The 22,630-nt window shown below is 37.8% G+C and overlaps 1 protein-coding gene across 2 annotated transcripts in view; it reads left to right on the top strand.

The window, feature by feature from the left end:
* kek5 (leucine-rich repeat, immunoglobulin-like domain-containing kekkon 5 protein) overlaps positions 1 to 22,630 on the top strand; it is a 413,026-nt gene that overhangs the window by 65,896 nt on the left and 324,500 nt on the right. Inside the window, exon 3 of one of the 2 annotated variants that reach the window (XM_076624520.1) lies at positions 7,767 to 7,833. The gene's annotated coding sequence lies outside the window, so the exon portion shown is untranslated. Of the gene's footprint in view, positions 1 to 7,766; positions 7,834 to 13,467; positions 13,493 to 22,630 lie in introns of those variants that run through there. The other variant, XM_076624514.1, reaches the window with a different exon arrangement.

Here is a 22,630-nt window from a genome sequence, read left to right as displayed (position 1 = left end):
ATACATCCGTTGAAAGTTTCACGCCAACCACGTTACTCTTTTTTTTTATATCGTTGAAAAACACGATACTTACGGTAGAGTAGAAATTGCGTAGCCAGCTGAACGCAACTTAGAAAACTTCTACAATTTTGGAAAAATTTTCAAAGAAAATTGCGTTACAATGAACCCGGAATTTCTCGTTTAGGGTACGATACACTGTAAATGAGTAGTTCTACAAAGTATAAATATGATTTTAGCGTAAAATTTTCGAAAGAAATAAGATTAAGGAAAAGAGTCAAAAATAAATATTTCGAAATACAAATTTGTAGCTATTCGGGTTTTCAATCACGCAAAATATTCTTTCTTTAGGAAGAGCGTATTTAGATTACTAACTTCAATTAATTAGTGTTAATTAATTTCATTTCCGTCCTTACTAATGTATTAAATCCAATTCAAATCCGCATCATATAGTCTCTTTGGACAGGTATAAAGAATTTCGTGTGTTGTAGATAGCTAAAATAATGTTGGCGTGATACGACAATAAAAAAGGATGAATAAGTAAATTAGGTCGTGCATTACACTGAAATCTTTTAAATCTTTCTTAAAAAATGCAGAAAATGTATCACTTTTAATTAGTGAGCTGATAAAATTCAGATCGTTTATCATTATCGAATAATAATTCGACAGAGCTCCAATTGCTGTGGAAGGAAAAATTTTCGGACAAAATATTGGCTAATTTTGTTCGAAGAATTATTTTTACATTAACGAGGATTGTTTCATTGGCAAGCACGTCACATTGCAAACGCAATCGCGTTATGGATGGACTCTCGAACAGTGTCGATAATACCATCGTGTATCGTGCTCCCCGTATTTCGGACAGCAAGTAGTTATAATCCTCATTTCGCATATCGAATGAAGTTTTTAGTTCCGCGCTGATGCACGTCCTGTGATGAATAAACTCGTTTAATTAAATTATGCACGAACAGACTTCGTTTCTTTCCAACGTGGTGGCTTTTTTTTAACGAAATCGTATTAAACGTTGAATTACGTTTCGGTTTGCACTGGCTGTTCCATCATCCGGTACAATGCGTTTTGTACTTTTAATGAAATATTCGAAATCCTAGTATCCCGAGAATTTAAAAATTGCCCGTTCTTTGCAATAAATCGATATTTCCAAGCATTTATATAATTTTACAGATATATTTTCATCTGTATGTGTGGCCGTTTTTGCGACGAATATGTAATAAGAATCGAGCACTTATATGTATGTTTTAGGAAAAGGTTAAATAAATAGTTAAATAGAATGAATGACTTGAATGGCAGATTTTAGAATATTGAAGTATTACCAGGTATAAGAAAGATTTTTTTAAATTGCTTTTAATTGCAGTTGTGTCATTATTTCATTGTTTGTAAAATAGAGTGTCCGTTTTTCGAAGTACTTTTCGAAAAAATGTTACTTTTTATTTCTGTATCTACAAATAGAAATCTTAAAATAAGATCTTCCAACGATAATGCAATAATGCAATAAAATTCAATAATTTGATAAATTTGGTAAACTATATATTTAGGAGTTTATAAGTTTTAATAGGATGTCCTCTATGCTGTGCACTAATCATTCAGTGGATTAGGGTATAGGTGTGGTTCAACATAACTCATCAAATAAATTATGAAATTCATGACTGAAAGAAACGACAGAATGAGTAATCAGGTAAAGGTAACATTAGATTTGCGGAAAATTCGATGTATAATCCTCGAATATTCTGAAAGTTGCGCAGGTCAACGGCCGAGGTTGAGTTCGAGAGTCAATTTTAACGAGCATGGAGAATCGGTCGAGTTTTAACTGCCGAATCGAACGTTGGTTATAATGTTACGACACGATTTTATATAAACGTCTTACGTTCCCATAACACGAATTCGTTCTCTGTTTTTCATTCTGGCTATAGGTGATCCTGTGAAACGTTTATTGTCCAGTTAGAAAAGTCTGGCAACGATTATTCGACAGATTTTATGATACTTTTGGTCCCGATTTCTTGCAAAGTGGCTTAGAGGAAAGAATAGGCTTTCAAAATCGTTAAATTCGATGTGTTCATATTGTTCAAATTATGATAAAGAAAAAAATCTTTATTCTGCAATTTAATTTAATCATTATATAAATCTGATATTTTAGCAATAACGCTATTTTGTCGTTTCCGTATTTTTCTGAGTTATGTATTCTAAATCTATATTTGGTGAAAATGAGAGGTGTTCCGAAGCTTTTTCGCTTTTCGTCTCTTTCATTTCATCCAGCTATATTTAACGCCCGTTTTTTCTTTCTGCTCTTCGATCGTCTGCGCAGCTTCACGCTATGCAATCAACGTACAATCACTATGGCTTCTATTAGTAATACATGCACTTCTTATACAATCAAAGTTCGCATTAAAGAGGGCAGAATTTACAACAACACGTTTAAATGAAATTTTATTCGTAGTATTAAAAGAGCAATGAAAATTAACTTCGAAATATTTAGTTTCAGTATGTATATTATTTAGATATTTATCACACAATAATATTTCAAATAATTATAAATACATACCTACGTATATAAAATATATAAATATGAATCGTAGAAAAATATTATATACGTCAGAGTATATCAAACGAACAACTTTAAAATCATTGGTATGCAAGGAGAGCGAGATGTAGAGATTCCGTGATCGTAAAGGATGCTGCTTTAAAACCTAACTTCAATATATTACATCGCCCAGAAATGTATCATTTCTGTACCTGCCGCAGCGCGTAGATACGTGACATAACTTGGCAATCATAATCTGCGAACGAAATTAGAACAGATGGCCTCTACATCAGCATATCCATCCACTTACTCCCAATTCTCGTTTTCTCTCACTGAACGCAAACTCTTTTTTCCCCACGAACACATCTTACCGTGTCGTCTTCCGTCAGGACAAAACGTCGCACACACATTCAAAGAGATTTGCCCGTGTCGTTAGTTCCGCTTAATTAGAAATCTTTGGTAATGGAACATCGAGATCGCGGAGATTGCATGCCGGGGAGGAACGAAATGAAAGGAAGAAAAAAAGAAATAAACGTGTACGTAGGACGTGCGTGCTGTCATCATTTTCCTCGTGGTAATTAATTGTCATCTCCGGCAGGCGGAAAAAAAAGAAAGGGCGAGCACCACCTGTCGCGACGAGACGGCGAAAGCTTTATATTTCCAATATTATCTCGTCCGTAATTTCTCGCTGACAGTCTGCCCAGCTCGTAATGTTCTTCGAGCTTAATCCTTTTTGCGAAATTATGATCTCTCGAGTCACATTTAACCGCGGCCAATAGTTTCGTTCCGGAACGAGGAGACGACTATCGCCAGGTGTAGCTCATTTCCAGCAGACTTTATCAGCGGTTCGAAGCCGTGCCGACTCGACAAGATAAATCTGAGAATGGAATCGGCTGTATGAGCTTGTGCTGACTGTGGTCGGGTAACGCGAAAGGAAAGCTGTTTTGGATAGTTTTGGTAGGCAAGAGATAAGTATTTATACATGGAGATGGATATGCATGATAAAATTAGTATTGAGAAAAGGAAATGGAAATTGCGGTCTAACTATAACGAAAGTTTAATCTAAATATTTTGTATGAAAATACCTTGGAAATATAAAATTGTTTTCTTCATAAGAATATTAAGGATATGTATATTATATTTTATTATTCAAGACAGAGTAAATACTACATTGAAGTAATAAGAGATTAAAAGAATATTTCACACGTTTTGGTTAAGGAACTTGGCAAAGCTTCCTCACATCCAGAGACACATCGAAAACACGAGAATGTGATTCAACAAATCTCTGGTGGAAATTTCTTGGCATCTTTCCCAATATCTCAATAATTGTAATCGTCACGCCATATGCGCTTCTCGTACCACTTTACTTTCATAACCCCTATTACGGAACAGCGTAACAATCGAAAATTGTTTCGACGAATCTCGATTAAATTCTTAATTAAAAACTGTTGCAATTTTGAAGCTCGATTTCATAGAAGTAACCTTGAAAAATCCTATTTCACAACGGTACTCAAAGCTAGTACTATCATTAGTAAAAATATTGCAAATCAATTCTTCCTTGATGGACCTCCAATTTCTAAAACTCGATTGTTTGCGTCGATCAACCTAGTTTACGATAGATCTGTCTGTCCAGCTATTTTTATCCGAAACAGCAATTCCGAGTATCAGCATCATAAATCCCAGCTCTTGTCTAAAGCGTTGTCGCCGGGTGCAAACATTTGTTCGTCGCGCATCCGCGAGGATCGTAAAAATGTTCGTTTGTCCGAGTAGTCGTTTCCTCGGACCCCTGAAACGACGCGTATACTCGAGAACCAGAATCGTCGATAATCTCGGAATGGCGGAAGTAGTCCGTCGTAATTTTCCAACGACCAGTTAACGGATCGAGACACGTAGAATCGGAGCAGCCGGCGTTCAAACCATCATCCTTAATCCCTCGTTTCTTTTTCGAATAACCGGAAGCTAGAAGTTAGCCGAGGGAATTTCCGCTTGTGTCACGCGAGACCTTCAGCCCCCCCCCCCCCCGAAGATTCTCTCCAAGAGTAATCCGTTGTAAGAAACGAAAATCAGTTCTTTAGTCCTATATAGAAGGTATAGAGTAAGTATTACAGCTGTAACTCAGACGAATGTAATTCTACGTGAGTTATGCTGAAGACTAGTCGTTTTAGAATTTTGTTTAAAAAAATATTTAGTACCTCGTTAATGTGACTTGCCAATCCAACGTTGAAATATTTCATATATACATATTTTCGTTTCTACTGACAAAGCAAAATTGTTATTCTTTCCCTAATGTCCTTGTTAGAATTTTCATTTTTCGTAATAATTACAATCATAAAGGTTTTTCAAATAAAGATCTCATCTCACGGTACTTATTATGAACTCTGTCAAAAACGTACTCGTCTATCTACACACTTCTCAGTTATTTTACTCTCGGATTCAATAGTAAATCTAATTTTGCTGAAAGATATAGCCGGGGAGAAAAAAATTCCACTCCCACATATTCGGTTTGTCTTTGCGCAGAGCGTACCATCTTCTCAGTTGCACCAAACCGGATACTAAGTATACGTATACATAAACGCGTGCTCTTTCTTGGTCTACGCCGGGTGCACAGGCTGGAGCACAAGAACGCGCATACGATCTAGCAAGGAATGCCGGGGCCACGTAACCCCATTCCTCCTATATCCAGTTGGTGGAGCTTTAAAAATGGTAGAGCCGCCTTGGGCTAAAAGCTGCTCGCGATACGTGCCCACCTCTCTGTGTTCCTCCGTGATACTAAGTTGGGATATTCACGACGGCTTAATAGTCGGCGCTGGCACGCAGTGTGCCACGATCCGACGTGTTTGGCTAAATGCAGACGTGCGCGTGTGAACGAGCAACACGGACCAGCAATGACGTGACAGAGAGCGAAAGGAATAAGGGAGGAGGGAAGAGGACGATATGAGCGACGATGACGAGAAGACGCTGCCAATTTTGCGAGACGTTTACACGAAGGGTATGTGACGTGCGAGAGCCCCACCGTGACGAATGATCTGTCAGGTGGTTACTTGGCGCTGGTGTAGCGGTCGGCTAGACGGAACGAGGGAATGCTGGATCCTCGATCGTGCTGTCCGCTCTTTTGAGATCGTGCCAAAAATCCTGGCCTGTGAATGAAACGCCGGAATCGCTGCAAATCGTTCCGGCATTCTGCTCGCCTCGATAATTCACGCGCGGCTGCGATACAAGCGGAACCGCGAGTTTTCGTCGAAAGTTGCAATTTCGGTGACTCGTAATAAAAGTTACATCGGGTGCGGGACTTGTCGCGTCACGGCCACGAGAGAAGGGTGCGGGGAAGGCATCAGACAAGAGGGAAATATAAAATTGTTTATTCGCGCTTCTGCGGAGCAAACAACGCGTTTTTTAACGCTTTCATAACACCAGGCCGTGTAACGAAAAATTTATTTCGGCGAAAATATTAGATCGACGTTATTTGCCCCGAAACGGCTCGGTCGAACGGTGTTGTTTCGCCCGATCTGTTGAGTGAGTCATCGATCAATTTTTTAAACATCGCTCTGGTCTATTATGCACCGCCGACAAACACATTTTGGATATTTGCATTGAAAATGAGGGTAAATATCGCATGGGTATTTTTCACAATTGATTCTGTAGATTTTATATAGATACTCAGATTTATAATTGATGGCGTGATGATAGAATTTTAGACGTGGATGCTTGAAACTGGACGTGAAAGGAAATTGACGTAAATTATTAAATCGCTTTGTTATAAACCTGGAACTTGAAACTTTCGAAACTGCTGTCTTCCTGCCGAAATTTTTCACTTCTGCTGATTAGTTCTGAATACATGTATTTTAAATTATACGAATTTCAGAACAATAAGGTTACGAACAGCGTATTTTGTAGAAATTATGCATATTGTATAACGTATGTATCGAGCCTTCGCTTCTAGTTGGCTAAACTATACACAGAAATTGTATTATACCTTGTATTCTTTTTCCAACTGGATCAGTTGCAGCGACAGGTGCACGCTCATAGAAACGACGAAAATTACTCGAATGCGGAATGTCAGATCGTTGCTGACCACCACTCTGGTCTTCCAGTGGTATTCTCCTCACGTACATCAGAGAGATACGATATTGTTAGACGAATTCGTTTCATCTTCAGAATCCTCCGGCTTCCTTCTTGGCTTTGTTCTTTACGTTTCCTATTCTTCCCGCCAATGGAGTAAATTGCACCAGGGACTTTACTGACGACGAGTGATACGCTGAATTATTGCGGCAAATCCTTCTTAGGAAATCAAAATTTCGACAAGCAGATTTATCAATGCAGACAAACCTAGTTCGGTTATGTAGCTGAGTCGGAAAATAGACCGTCGCGTTGTAGAAACAAATCCTTGTACAGAACACATCCAAACTTCATATACCTTTCCTACAAATTTCATTTTAATATCTAATCAAATATCTTAATTCTTTATTAATCCTCTTTACGACTTCTACGTCTAACTAATAATTATTTGGTAGACATTATATATTTCATATCATAACTTAGAGAATTCAGGATCAAGAAGGTAGTGCAATTTTAAAGCAGTATACCATAATAATTGACAGTTATTACATTCACGCTATTATATGCGGGAACATTGAGAAATTCGTAAGTTAGTTTAATATAAAAGACGTAATATGACTTACCAAGTTTAGCACAGACGATATTTTTCGCCAAGATGCCTCGTTTGCTCATTCGAGAGATAATCCTGTCGATTAGTGCCGATGATTGACATTTCCTTAGTCAAACATTCCAGATCGAAGCGTTGTTATATACCCTCACGTTCAATCGCTAATTGACTGAATTCTTGTTCGACACACGATTTGTCATTGCTGTTGACGCGATAACCTGCCGTCATCGATCGTCCGCGTGTACTTATTTAAGCAGTCTGCGGCTTGAATGGAAGTTTGGTTCACTTGTTTGTAGATAATACGTAATGTGTGTACACGATGATATTAGCAACGATTATGAGTAACCACTCAAGCATATTTTGAATTTCTTAATTATTTTCTATTTTTGCGCAACTCGATACACGTTTCTATAGATTCGAAAACATTTTAATGAAGATATTTTTGTCCCAAGTATACCTTTTTCTCTAATAACTTTGAGAATTTTACGCCTGACAATTGAATATTTTGTTCGTTTTTATAGCGTTGTTATCGTTACAGAAATTTAATAAATTTTATAATTTTCCTTCTTGCAGGTACGTACATTGAAAGCATGTTGAAGTTTTAAAGCGTAAAATCCTCTATGGAATGGAGCCCTCACATGTATGTATAACATTAAATCATATTTCTTAATGAAGATCCCACGAGTCAGACCTACGTGTCAAGATTGATTTCAAAGAATCTCATAATTTTAAAAGTTCTCCTCGCTCGTGAAAGGGTAGGTTTAAAGAAATTAAATATTCTTTTGACCGGTAATTTCTCGACACACACCGCCGATATTTCGCAAGTGTTTCAGTGAACTTTATCACGGATTTCGAGGATGCACCGAAACGTGCTTTCCATTGACCAACTGGCCAAGGATTTTAGGTAGCCAACTGTTTAATAAAAAATTTAGAGAAATATGCTCTGGTTCATATTCCAACTTTGCATGCGCCGAGAAACTAGGTCTTTGGTACGCCTTCTACATTAGTTTCTTCTATCAATATTTTACGTCATAGTTTCTCGTGTCTCGTGCTCTTTTCGTTTTCAACTCTGCTCCTTCTTCTGCAAAAAATTATGCCGGCATTTCGTTAGCGTTTTAATGAACCTCGTCTAGAGTTCAAAGATCAATCGTAATATATTTCCTCCTGCTTAACAACTAACTTGCACGAGTCGACTACTGAATCGAAGAGTTAAATGAAAATTGCTCGTTCCAACTGAAACAGCGCTGAGTTACGCGTTTCTCTAAACGCAGCTTTTTACTGTATTAAGTTAGTCTGCCCAAGCAACGCTTAGTGGTTGAGATAGCAAAGTTTCCAGCTATGTTTAAGTATGTTTAAAATAATTAAGAGCAAGAGTTTTTGAAGTTAGATTAAGTAAACGTAATTTTTCTGGGAACTTATGTGTTAATCTTACCGTTCTCCTCGCTTCTTTTTTAATTTTTGTATCTCTTCAGATATCTATTTTTATATCATGCTATTACGCCATGATCCTATTACATTTGCCAAAACCCAAGACTCACCATCCACCTCTTCTGCTGATATTCTCGGTTCAAGCGATCTTTGTGTTCGATAAATAAATCTCGGCGGTAGGGTAGCAACAATTTGTTGACAAGCCCATGTCGCACGGCGTGGCAATAAATTTTCATGTTCATACTTAATGCGCCGCTGAAGGCTGGTAGATGTTTCGAACGCATGACTGCAGCGGCGGTTTCCACTTTTCTCGCGGTGCGTTTATGGCAGCAGCTCCGGCGTCGACTGGAGGGACGTTCGTAAATTGTTTGTGGTTTACCAAGCCGTATATAGGACGACCAATATCAACTCCGTCCCTCTGTATGCGATATTCCTTTTTCACAAGAGCAGAGGCTCGCGAGCTCTTGCCCGCTCGCGCACACGCTGTAAGAGAACCAATATCTCGCCAGGCATACGGCGAAACTCCTTTTCACCGTATTCCGTCCCATTTTCAACTTGAAATGCCGAAATGAATTTTTCTCTGGCCTGTTTCAAAACATTTTCCCTCTATCCGGCCGAGTTTTCCCGGATGCCGGCTCTATCCATCCCTAGCCAGGTCTAGCGTGCTCTCTCAAACACCAAGTTAACAGGCTTCGGGTCGGATCTCTCTGTGTTACGAATAACTTCGAACTGGCTGCGTGTCAGTTGTGCGCAAGCCGCACCTGTACCAGTCTACGTGTATACACGTTTATTCAGGGCGTGCCAGAAACTAATAGCCGAATTTCGTCGATATATCCTACGGGTATAATCAAGTAAAAGAATGTATATAGGTCATTTAAAGGTTCGTTAAAAATTAGAGTAAAAGTACGAAATACAAAGAATATGCAATATCGCCTCGAATTTCAACATCATTATATTGTATCTTCTATGTTTCGATAACTTTATATAAAGGAGATACAACGAACAAATACTACTACGTGTGTGATATATATATGCGTCGAGCGTTCAGTTTTCAGTTTCGGTTGAAAGGTCAAAGTTAACAACCAGCAGCTGCCTCGCTATCATGCATGCGACTAGGAAGAGAAACGCTCGAACGATTTTTCTACTTCTTCATTCCCTTCCTCCGTGTTCTTCTCTTGATCTTGATCGTACTTCGTCTTGCCGTTCCTTCGTATTTGCATTCCCTTGGATCGAATCGTCTTCCATGATTACGTAGATACACACTAAGGAAGAAGAATAAAGGAAGGAGATTTCTTCTTGCCAGGCCGAGTTCGATTCGACTCGACTGGATACGACGAGGTATGTGTGTGCTCTGTCGCGTATCAAGCAGCGGATCATACAGCGGATCAAGAGCGTGCGCGGATCGACGCGTGTTTTACGAGAAGTATTTATTCGAAACGTCGCGCGAAAGGGTATCGCTGCGTATCGTGCAATTCTGCCGTGCACTCTAGTTTATTACTTCGCCGGCGTAATTTACTTGCGCTTCTACTTGCACGGGCCGCGAAATCGAATCCCCTGTGTCCCGGCGACGAGAGCCGGGAAACGAGACTGACGTCAAGTGCCATGCGAGTAAATAACGCGACAGGGCCCGCCTCTCATCCTCCCTTTCTCTAGATTCTTTCGTTGCTCTTTTTTATCCGCTCCTGCTTCCTTTTCGTTTTCTCTACGCGATTGTTGTTTGCTCGTTCTTGCACTTTGCAGCTCTGTGCCACTGTCACGAAACTTTTTCGAATACTAAATTCCTGAGTTCAGGATAATTTGAGTTCAGGAGTCTTTGAGATCGATATTTTACGTAAGATACTCAAACGGATGTGTCGCGGTATTCGCGGACAATTTTACTTCCCTGAATCGGCATATTTGTTTAAAAAAATGCGGTCATTGATTATCACAATTATTGAAAAGTATCGAAAAATGAACGTATTAAGGAATAAGAAGCTAATGAAATAAACGAATTCAGGTTCGTGATTCAAGCGGCGGAAATTTCATTTTCGAGATAATTCACGTCAAACGTCTAAGTAGATTAGATCAAAAGCATAATCTTATTAACAGTCATCAAACCGCCGACATTTATTAGACGAGACAAGGCACCGAACGCATTTCAAAGACGCGCTATTTCAAAGTTGGACGAAACCGAACAGCCGTGCAAGTATCACAGTTATGAAACGGCTGGATTCATCTCGCTCCGCTTCTCGGTCCCTGCGAACCGGTTTCGCTTCCGGAAAGTTTTACGAATTACAGACTACCCTCGAATAACGCAATTAATAATTAGTTTCATGTTTCAAGAATAATTAATTATTCATGATTTGTGTAATTCGTACAAATGTAATGATCATTTTCCGCGTTAGTCATAATTCTATTATTCAATATCCTACATTTGTAAATAAATGGATGTATAATTTCAAACATCTATTTAAAAAAATTATATAAGGAGATATAGGAATTTTCGTCCGATCGCTGGAGAACCGAGCGAAGACTAACAAATTTTGGTAACAATCGCGGACTCCTCAACTTGCGAAGATTTCGCGGCTAGGTTTACAAGCGGTCGTGATTTCGAGCGGAATGAAAGTAAACCTCGAGCGAGTTGGCGAGTTTACAAAATTACTAGTTCGTCGGTTCTAAATTTCCGAGTTACAAGGTATCGAATAGTTGGAAAGTTGAAGAGAGCGAGATGGTAGTCGAGGAAGTTTGGTCATTGGCCGATGCGTTTGCCATTAAAAGCTGATTTAAAGCAACCTCCGGCATTCCGCTTTCTCTTCTTTCGGGATATTCCATAGGAGCTTATGAAGATCGTACACTAGAAGAACGTGAAAATTTACCCCGGAACTTTCCACATACTTGGAACAAACTCCACGGTTACTTACGTGGTTCACATTTTCAAATACTTCCTTGGTCTCGTGGAATGTACGTCTAACCCTACGTGCGTTATTCCTTCTATTTTCATCGATCGATCGTACGACGATAGATCGTCTTTGCCGGCGCTTTGCATAACCGAAGGTCTACCATGGCAAAGAAGATTTCAACACGGAAGAGGGCGAGCGTGCAAGAGAGGAAATTCAGAAGGGAAAGAGGGTGGAAATAGGAGGAACTTCAAAGAATCGGCGTCGCGCTGCCAGTAGCGACGAGACCGTTAGCATATTTTTGACTGGGTTCCTAGTTTCCACAGTTCTTTTTTGACGTGTCCCATATGTTTTCGGTAATCTTGGTGAAATAGGGGCATGGTCAGACCTTTGAAGGTATTTCATCTGACGGTGGCGCACGAAGTCGCTGGCAGAGAGGCTTATACATTCTGCACACGCGATTAAATGTTGTCAGAAATTCCTTTCTTTCGCTTACTTTAATTAAGTTCCAGGGGATCGGAATTCGTCCCACCGAGCCGAGTTAGAACGCGTTAACGTATCACGCTCCGCTCGTCGCGGTACCAGACAAACCACGGTTTCAAAATTCTTTCTTCCCGTTCCAGCCCGTCGCGCTTCGTTGCTTTAATTAATTCTTGACTCACCTTTTCATACTTTACGTCCTTGGTTGATTATGTTTATTTGATTGTTATTTTTATGAACTCAATAAATTGAATAATGTATTGTTAGTGCTGAAGATCACTTGATTACGTTACATCATCGAAGTTGAGCTATCGTTGATTGTCATTTGTAGGTTAAGAAAGATCATATTACTCAGAACTTATTAAAACAAATTTACACGATCGATCAATGGTGTCAATTTCGTAACAGATGATTAAATCAGACCGTAACCTTCCGCGTTGTTTCTTATTTCCTCTAGTTGTGTTGACGGTAGATTAAAAACTCGTTCCATGGTCTTGAAAATTGAACAAAGTCAAAACCGCTTAATAATAAATCATAGAAAGTCCGAAGTAATTAGAAAATTTGGCAAATAATTACTTTATCTTGAAATGAAGGAAATTTCAGAGCAATTATAACTTCAATCAACATCGGAAGTGGATTTGAAGAACATAATGGAATCTTTCTTAACCAATAAAATTGCGCGATTAGACAGATGATAAGAACTCTCGTAAATCACGAAGGAGTACGAAGTTCGACGACCTACAGGAAGTTCTGGTTATTGTCTTCGATTTATTTTGGTGGCCTGGAGAAGATTGAAGACCATCGACAGACAGGAGTGGCTCGAGCTCGATCGCTGTTATCGAGCCACTTTGGCTTTGCTAAATTTAGTAATCTTTCTGAACATCGCGTTCATCCAGCGACGAAAATTGTGCGCAACTTTAATCATTTTTTAGCAACGAAAACGAAATATCTTCCTACTTTTAACATGTTCTTACATAGGCGATCGTGAAGATTACGCAGAATGGGATTTGTTTCCAATAAAATTCTTCAGGTATAAGATGGAATATTAGAGACGCTTTAAAATTTGATTTTCGAACGAGATCGCTTGCAGAATTGAAGATTTCATGCCAGATATAGATAGAATTAATTCTACTTCTCTTAGTAAATGATATTAATGCACGACAGATAGTATTTACCGTTGGGAATGATTAAATATTTTTGTAATATATAATATAGTTGTAATATGTTTACATATATATTATATATATATATATGTTTATTAATATATTTGAAAGTTCAATAATTCAAAGAAGCAGCCTGCCAAGTGAAATATCGACTGCGTTTAATATGTGATGAAATGCAATATCAATATCGAGCGGTTAACATTTACCCCCAAATAATATGTTTTCTATTTTCATATCTATCTTCGTATTTATTATTTAGAATAATGACCTGAATATCGACGATTGTTCTTTTACGAATGACGAGATTTATGTATGTTTATAGGTTTCAAGTGACTCGAAGAGAGATTTCAAAGTAAGTTTATGGTTAAAAAAATATGATTTCCATGCCTCTGTCATTTTGTTTGTACACAAGCGGAAAACTTCAAACGGAAGTGGCTTCTTTTATCCTCACAACCGTTTTCAGCTTCCTCCGCTTCTTCATTTGTAAAATTAATAACAAATGGTTCACTTCACTGCTCATTGAATATTCAAAACTTTTCGTAGATAATATTCACCAATGGTTAGGCAACAGAAACTTTAATATAAAATTTGAAATGGAAATCGTACAAAAAATATTTTATAGCGTTTCATTTTAGCTGATTTTGCAATTTGTAGATCGCGAATTTTCTAAGGATTAAAATTCTGTACAATTAAAAAGAAAACATCAAAAAGAATTCTAAAATATAGTTCTATGTAACGCAAAATAAAGTGAGGCAACACGCAATATCTTTCTCTCGCTTTAAGCAAATTTTCTCTTCGCTCTTCTTCCATACTCTAATTTCGTACGCTCGATTCTTACGCACATTTCTAACAGTAGAAACATAATCACTCATAAATAAATAATCACGCTAATTTCCGTGATATTCGAAACAAAATTTTTACTTATCTCGAGGAATAAGATCACGGTAAACCATTATTTTATACGAGTCACGTCGCGCTTATTTGACAACGCATTCGAAGCGAAATAGAATCGATATCCGCCGCATCGATAACATAATATCATCCGAGGTGAGCAAGATAAGACGTAATCTCGCTATGAGCAAACCCGCTACTTTCATCTTCTCGTCGATCCGAAAAATGCTGTAGGTTGCTTGGTCTTGCGACTTCAGACCTATATATTTTGTCCTGTGTTCGAGCAGAAATTCGATTCCGATTCAACCCCGGCCAGAGAAACTTTCCGCTTGAAATTTTAATGTCATCTCGTTCCTCGTAAGAAGATCGATCGCCATCGAGTCTCTTTCGGCCTCGATTAAGCGGTTTTCGTGGAAAAATCTGAAAAGTCACCGAAGTCCAGGAGAATTGCAACGATCGCCGTTGGTTTTTCATACGCCAGTGGATTTTCGAGTTCGATGCGAACGGAATATGAAAAGTTTCGTGGCCGGAAGCTCGCAGAGAAGCGCAATTTCCGTGTGATTGACGCGCGCATACATGTGAGTGGCGTTGCCAACGACAACTTCCATGCTCCATAGGTAATGTTAATTGAATTCGTGTTGTTACTACGGTCGGTGTTTTTTTTATTTTCCTTTTTTTATCATTTTTCGTTTCGTTCGTTTTTCACGTGTAAAATGTTGTTACGTCAAATTCTTCGGTGGAATTTTTGGTGAAAAATCGCTAGAACGATATCCGCTTCTGGCATTCGCCAACAATTGTTTCGTTCACGGTTTGTAACAGGGTAATTCCGGCATCTCGTCGAGAACTGAACGAAATGATCGATAAACCGTTGTTTTGCTAGTTCGAGATTAGGTATTAAGTCAGCCGGAAAGTTTGGTTCATTTGTAATGCCGTTAAATTATGGAAGTTCTACATGTACTGGCAGAAAGTTCTGTCAGAATGCTTATAGGTAAGAACCAACTTCTTGACGTATGCAGTTCGAAACTAATATTCGATGCCTGATCCTTTATCTCTGCTGTTCGTTACTCTGTTATGGATCCACTGGAAAATGCATTTAATCCTATATTTATTTAATAATATCGCGATCATTTTTTTGTCATTTTTCAACGTAGAATATTTTATTCAACAGAGAAACAGAATAGAAACGTGATAGAAATGATATAACGTAATGTATAATATAGTATAAAGGTATAAAAAATGTTTTTATCTAGTATGGTTATAGTATACATTAGGTGAACAAATATCCCTGAAATTAAACAGCTACTGAAAAGATTTAAAATTTACAAGATTCCCTTATACATTCATAGACAATATGGTATACAGGTAATTTCGAAATTTCATATTGTACCCACACTGTTATAAATTTATACAACGATCCGCGAAATATTAACGAGACTGTCCAGAAATTTAACGTTAAACTTTGTCAGTGTGTTCTATAAGCAAAAATAAGACTAAAATGTGGCATGCAAGAGAAATTCCAAAAATACTTAATTAGAAAGTTAGAACGAAAGTATGAAATATACGTCGATACTCTTTTCTTCTCTAAATTTAGTACAGGATAAGATAAGATAAATTGTTCATGGTACGTGTTGTTATGAGGTATACATGTTTACTGTTTATGTACGTGCATGATTCTATTTTACGACGACAAACTTACGCTGTTTCGTTTCATTTTTGTCCTGAGTTGTAAACTGATCGCAACAATCAAAATTGCATGCGAAAGAATGAGACAAAATCGCTATGAAATTCGGTCTGTAATAAATTCAATACTATACCAATGCGAAACTTGTATCAATATAAAGCCACGACACTTCGAAATGGATACATAAGTATGTATAGCTTTACGTTCGATACTTTTGTTATAACTTCTTGATAAAACATTTATGAACTTCTCATTATATGACATTTTAGTCTTATTTTTACCTATATAACACACTGATAAGGTTCGAACACAAAACCTCTGAACATTCTGTATAAACTTTACACGGTCTATGAGATTGCAAACGGTGTTTAAATATTCAGTTGAACGAAAATAAAACGTACACCGACACTATAACGTCTGAAAGCTCATTCAATTATTACACAGATAAGAATTTCACCAATTTTTTCACGGCTATATGCATACGTATCGCTGAAAAGATTCATATTTCTAGCAAATGTCATTTTGTCAGTACAGGAGTGCGAAGACATTTTTAATAAAAACGAACCACCAGATAACGGTAACGGGAAGATTCGTCCGAAACTTGGACTCGAGAAATTTCCAATATCATTGATCTCATCTATAAACCCACACATTTTCTTCTAGAAATGCTGTGGCATACTTTACCTTTGCTGAAGCCAGATTTCAGCCGGATACATTACTTCCTGTCAGAGATTATCCGTCGCCGTCTGCCACGACGTCTTTTACGTGAATCCTCCAGCTTCGTCCGGTGTCTGAAATAAAAGTAACGGAGCTGAGATTTTCCTGTCGGAATTCGTTTCTTCACGTTGATCACGTCAAGTGTAATTGCGTTCCCTTTGCTCGCAAAAGGATGTCCGCTATGTTTTCAGAAACCGATATACGCTGGATCATCCGGGGAAGAATTTGACTGCGAATCTACTTAAACTACTAATTTAAATATGTACAAACGTACAGAATGCAGATAAGTAAAGAAAGCATACAAAATATCCAAAATAAAGTATTTTTTGTAATATTTAGAGTGTGACACATATTCCTATTTTTTTTTCTTTTTTTTAGTTGTGTTCAGTAGAAAATGTGAATTTGCGGAATATTATTACGTTCGGTGTCTTCAAAGATTCGTCGAAGTACAATTCCATTTCATTTAACTTTTTCTAAAAAATTCAGAATTTCTCGAAGAATTTGAAGACCTACTTTTGGTATTTGTAGATAAAGATCACAGTCGCTAGTATAACGTAATATAATCTTGAAATCTATGTTAATTTTATTAATTAAATTTAAATTTACCATAGTGGGTCAAGGGAAGAGTATCATAGGTACTTACCATCTCAAGATTTTTACGTTCTTAAAATTCTTCACTTTATGGAATACTATCGTAAAAGGCAGCTGTTCCATTTAAGAGGATAAAGTTGTCCTTATAATCTCCTCCACCTCTGACTCCATAACAAAGTTTATTACCATCTTATTACATGTTCCTCAAAATCATAAACTCTGTATCGTTAACTTCTTCCTATTTAGAATAACAAAGATGTTTCTGATATATAGCTGGGGTCAGTGATCTACTCCCTCTTCGATCAAGCGCGAACTTTTTCCCAAAGAATATCAACCACCCCAATTATTTCTAGAAATAGAACAGCTATGTAAAAAAAACTTCCCTTCGTATCCTCTATCTCTTTATTTATTTCTTTATCCCCATACGTCACTTTAATTTCCTATTTAAAAAGACGTTCTGTCATCATTTACTTTCTCAATCAATGTCGGCTGGTATATTTAGCTATCTATATTTAGCTATATTTACAAAGCTATATTTAAAAATAGGATAGCACTAGAAGTAAAATAGGGTCAGAAATAACTTCGGGTCATGCCCTGAGACAATTAATTTTTGTATGATTGACAAGTTAAATTATATCTATTTAAATTATATCTATTGTTTACATGTAAGTCTGAATAAAAACATATTTATTATTTACGATAGTTTTCTCTCTACGAAAATAACAAAGAGATACGTCCTTAAGAAATATTCCGATCAGAAACCACGATATCACCACCTCCATAAAGGCACAGATCGTCCAATAGTAACATACCAATATCGTAATAATGAAAGAATTCACCTTAAAAAATAAAAATTAGATTGAACAGAAATGACAAAGAAATGATATAGGATTTAATCACTTATAGTAAACAATCTCTTAACTTCGTTTTAAAAACGCACTGAAAAAAGGATAGCTTAGAAGAAAAATTATTAAGCCAGCCTAAGTCACTTGCCGCTATGACAATTGCCGATTTCCTTATTCGACACATTCCAAGACCAATAGAGAATCTTACTGTTGGTTGGTTCGATGGAAACCATTCGACAATTTGTCGTCGCGAACTGTCGCGATCGGATCGTCAGGTTTCGGCTCCTCTTCCTGCGGATTTAGAAACTTCCGGCATAACGTTTCAACCGTGGAAAGTTTCAATAAGATTGCCACGGGTCCCGCGTAAAGTGGTCGAGGGTTTTCTCGCGACCAACTCTGGATACGGAAACTCCTTGTTCGCGCAGAAACTCGCACACGATCGTCGAATCGAATTTTCGATCTCGTGGCCCGCGACGTCGACTGTAACCGGCGTCGTGATCTAACACCCCACGTCACTGGTCGTCACCTTTACCAGCACCTTTATTCTCCCGGGTCACGTTCGACTCTAGCTATCCAGTAGATTTATAGGCGTCTCTGCCCGCTCGTATATCGATATACCGACCGTGGTAAAAATAGCGAAACGTGGGAATCCCGGGTTGATCCTTCGTCACAGGAATGAGGTAAAATTGCGCGAAAAGACGCGCACCAAAGAGATCGAATTTTGTATGCGTCTTGGAGAGCTGGATACTCCAAGTATATAACTTGAAACTGTGACATGTAAAAAAAAAGGTGACAATTTGGGAAAAGAGGAATGAAATTGATATGTATTTGAATCTTTTGAATGTTTTGAGTGCTTTCATATATATTCAGTAATTTGGATCTGGTCAATTTTTAGTGGAAAGAAAAATTTCAGTTAAATCAATCCTGCATGGATAAACTGAATTGTTGACCCATATGGAATGTTGGTAAGAAATGATTAATTCCGAATTGTACTGTTATCCCAAATATAGTAATTTCTTATTTGTAAGTATATATATATATTTGTAGTATGTAATATATTTATATGCAAGAGAATAATACATATGCAGCATTATTTTGTTTTTCTACATTTGCTACCTTATAGGTGATATCTTCTCTTGTCAAAAATGTTTCGTACGCATTCAGGATAGAGCACAGTTCTATTTATAATACTCTCTGCCATACCTTTCCATCTCAATAACTCGACACGATCTGACAACTGAGTAAAACACAAAAATTGATGAAAACGAATAGCTCTAACGGTCTGTGCTTGAAAGCACAAGCTTGAATAAAAATGTTCTATTTTTCTTGTATTTTATTTCCCTGTTTATTTTAGAAAGGTATGTAAACTATAAATCCATAGGTTTCTCTTCTTTTTCTATTTCAAGCATATTTGAAAACAATTAAAATATTGAAAAATTGTATATAGAAGATTGCTTGTCATATCGTTTCTAATTTTGTTCTCTTTTTCGTTTCTTTAGACAACCTATTTTCAAATATTTTAACAAATGTTGCTACAATGAATTCTCTTGTTCACAAGCTCTGGTGTAAAATATATAGACTCTGCTGAGTGGCAATTAACTGGCTGTAGAAGGAATGGAAGGAGAGGGGGAGTTAAAAAATGAGATAGATGATTGGATACTAATCAAAATTTGCAGGAGGAGAAGATAGGATTGGAAGACGCTTGTAAACTAAAGAGATGTGAGAAAAAAGAGGGTAAGGGAAAGAAGGATACTGAAAATGAGCCCGGGGCTGTTTGTTTGATTTATTGCGGTGTGGCTCGTTTATGTTGCTAGAAGTAGTTTGAAATTTAAGTTAGGCTGGTCTATTGCTTCGTAACGCCTCGTTGTTTGGTTCAGCTGCGGTGTGTATTTATTCATAGAACTTCTAAAAATACTTCCTAAAAAATTTAAATTTTCTTTAAATTCAAAGTTAGATAATCTTTAACCACTTGAAATCTTCTGATCAATTATCGTAATTTTTGTCGTAAAATATTTAATTCTGGCTACCTAATGTTATATAGGTAACTTTTTTTGCATGAATATGATGATAGGGAACAAGCGAAGTTCCAGCAAAGCATTGTGCTTCGGTCTATGTTGAAAGAAAATAATTGAGACAGGCTTGAAATAGAATATGGAATATTTTCCAGTATGCATAATACATGGCGTATTGTGAACAACGAATCGATTAAATTTTGAATATGATTGATCTGTTTGCACAAAGTTTTCAGCGGTGATTTTGACTTTCTTTAGTGATTAATGGAAGCGTTTGTACGAGTAGAAGAAAGATTGGGTGTGGTTGAAACATGATTGATTGTTGGAATTTGAAGTTAGAAAAAGTCATAGGAAGGGCGTAGTTCCTTGAAAGAATTTAAACTCTAAACGATCAGAAAATGACTGGGTCATTTTTGATTCACCGCTTATTCAATACATATGTCCGTTAATTATTCGCGAAGAAATGAATGAACGGTTCTAAAATCAAAGCGAGGTACTCTTTCGCGAAGCAACAATTTGTTTGACAGAAAGAGTAAAGCCAAGAGCAATCTTTGTATGCGAAGAAGCTGGACGAGATGAAAGGAATCGTCACGGAAATTTAAAGACGAGGACGCCTAATTATTTGGTCTCGGAGTCGAGAAGAAAATAAGACAAAGGCAGGAACAAAAGGAAAAACCAGAAATTCTCGCATGAAAAAAGAAGAAAGCGACTTGGAGAAAACAGCCGAGCCTGGCAATTATCTCGAAAATGTCAAAAAACGTTTCATTCGGTGTTATTTACACGTCGTGTAGAAAGGAAATGGCCTCTGTCGCGATGCCTTGCGTTATATTTGGTACAAACTTGCTAGTTTAATTTAACGTAAATATTATAGAAGATGAGCCTAATGAGGAACGTTCGAAGCCGACGACAAATCGAGAAACGCCGTTTGCTAGAGTTTACGAAGCTCGTTCTTTTTCTCTCTATTTTTCTCTTTTCTTCCTTTTTTCTATTTTTAGTTATTTCGCCCTACCCGCGCGTCGCAGCTTCCCCGTTTCCTCTACATCCTCGCCGCCTGCGCGCTTCCCTGGGCTTTTCCGCTTTATTCCACGGACCTCTAATGACGTTCTCGTTCAGTGGTCTGTTTCATGCGCTTTCCTCCCCTCTGTCCTTCTTCTTCCTCTATACAGGCACCTAGTCTTCCCCTTTCTCTTCCTTCTTCCGACTCTTTATTCCTTTCTCACCTTTGTTCTTTCCTTTTTCTCGTTTCGTCGATGACGTGGCCGCTGTGTTCTTTTAACCCTTTGAAGCTGTCCTTTCAATTAATCTTTGCGAAGAAGATAATACGGATGCTGGTTAAGATCTACACAAAAATCATGTCCACGCATGTTTACTTGGTAAAGCGATTTGCGATCGTGTCTTCCAGTTTCGTTCTATCTATGTTGGCTAGAGATTCGATGTAGCAAATAATTCACACTTCGGTGCTTTGCTCCAATTGTTGATATTGGCATCGAGAGGATTAATCGTAGGAGATGTTCCTTTGCTTTTGCTAAACATCATATTCGCAAAGGCTCAAACCCTTTTTCGATCAAATTCAAATCCCACAGTGAATGGATATACAACAGCGTTCGACTATGGTCAAATATCGCAGCCTAAAGGTTAAACCTTAATTTTAGACCCTCTTTTCCTCTTTCCTTTCTCTGCAGCGCCGTTTCTCTTCCTCGCGCTGCCCTTTGCACTCTTTGGGATAAATTTCATCGTTGAAAAAGCGCTGACCCGCGCGCAACGAGAAAGCCGCCGAGTAATCCGTAATGTCGCGCGGCTTAGGAACGGCCGCGTGATTAAGGCAGACGCTAAATACACGCGCTCATTAAACGCGCAACAGTGGCGTTGCTCGTTTCGCAGACACACGATCTCAAAGGAACTCGTCCTGTGTAGCCGTGTAACCAACAGTTCGTATCCACGACCACGGAAAGTAGATCCAGAAGCCATGGAATTTTTCCATTTAGCCGGAAGCGTCGTGAAGTTCGTGGCACGCGGATTACGCGACTTCCTCTAACATTCGGTGTCGTGTTACCTCCTTGCGCTAATATCCTGTGTTTTCTTAACTGATAGCTCGTCGACGATAAGTACGCTCTACCACTGTAAAGTGCGGGTAATCCTTGTCTGGATTCTACGTGGATTCCGACAATTTTAAACGTTGTACGGGTAAATGCTACATAGTACCTACTTGGTCTGTGTGACGTAAACTTTGTAATATGTTTGGGACAGCTGAACGTGCGTTGCAACTGTATATGGACTTTTAAAGTCATAGAAATGAAATTTGTGAATTTATTTCCAAGTATTTGCGGTTATATTTTCTAGCTAGTTGCACGCAGTTTCTTCTTCTTTTTTTTTTTTTTTTTTAATTCTAAGCTTCGAATAAGAAGTGGTAAACCAATCTATAGTTTCAGGGTTAGTTTATGCAGTATTTATTTGGCTATCTTAGAAAGATCGTGTAATAAAACCGTGTAAATTGTTTCGGCATTATCCAACACGAAATGAATTTCGATTTTACGGAAATTAATTGGCCACTCACAGCCACTTGTTCAACTTTAAACGACGTCGTCGGTAACTCTTTCATTAAAAATAGAGAGCGTGTACTTGCACGGTCCGTCCTTAAAACAAACAGTAGGGAGAACAAACTCATAATGAAGAGACAAGAGACAAAGCGATAGGGTTACTAAAGGTTCTTTGTTGATTTCAAAATGTCCTTAGGTCGGTCAATTGACTTTAGA

This window comes from Bombus vancouverensis, chromosome 2 (genome assembly GCF_051014615.1).
Source record: "Bombus vancouverensis nearcticus chromosome 2, iyBomVanc1_principal, whole genome shotgun sequence".
In the NCBI taxonomy this organism is placed as follows: Eukaryota; Metazoa; Arthropoda; class Insecta; order Hymenoptera; family Apidae; genus Bombus; species Bombus vancouverensis.
This window is presented reverse-complemented; position numbering and strand designations above follow the sequence as displayed.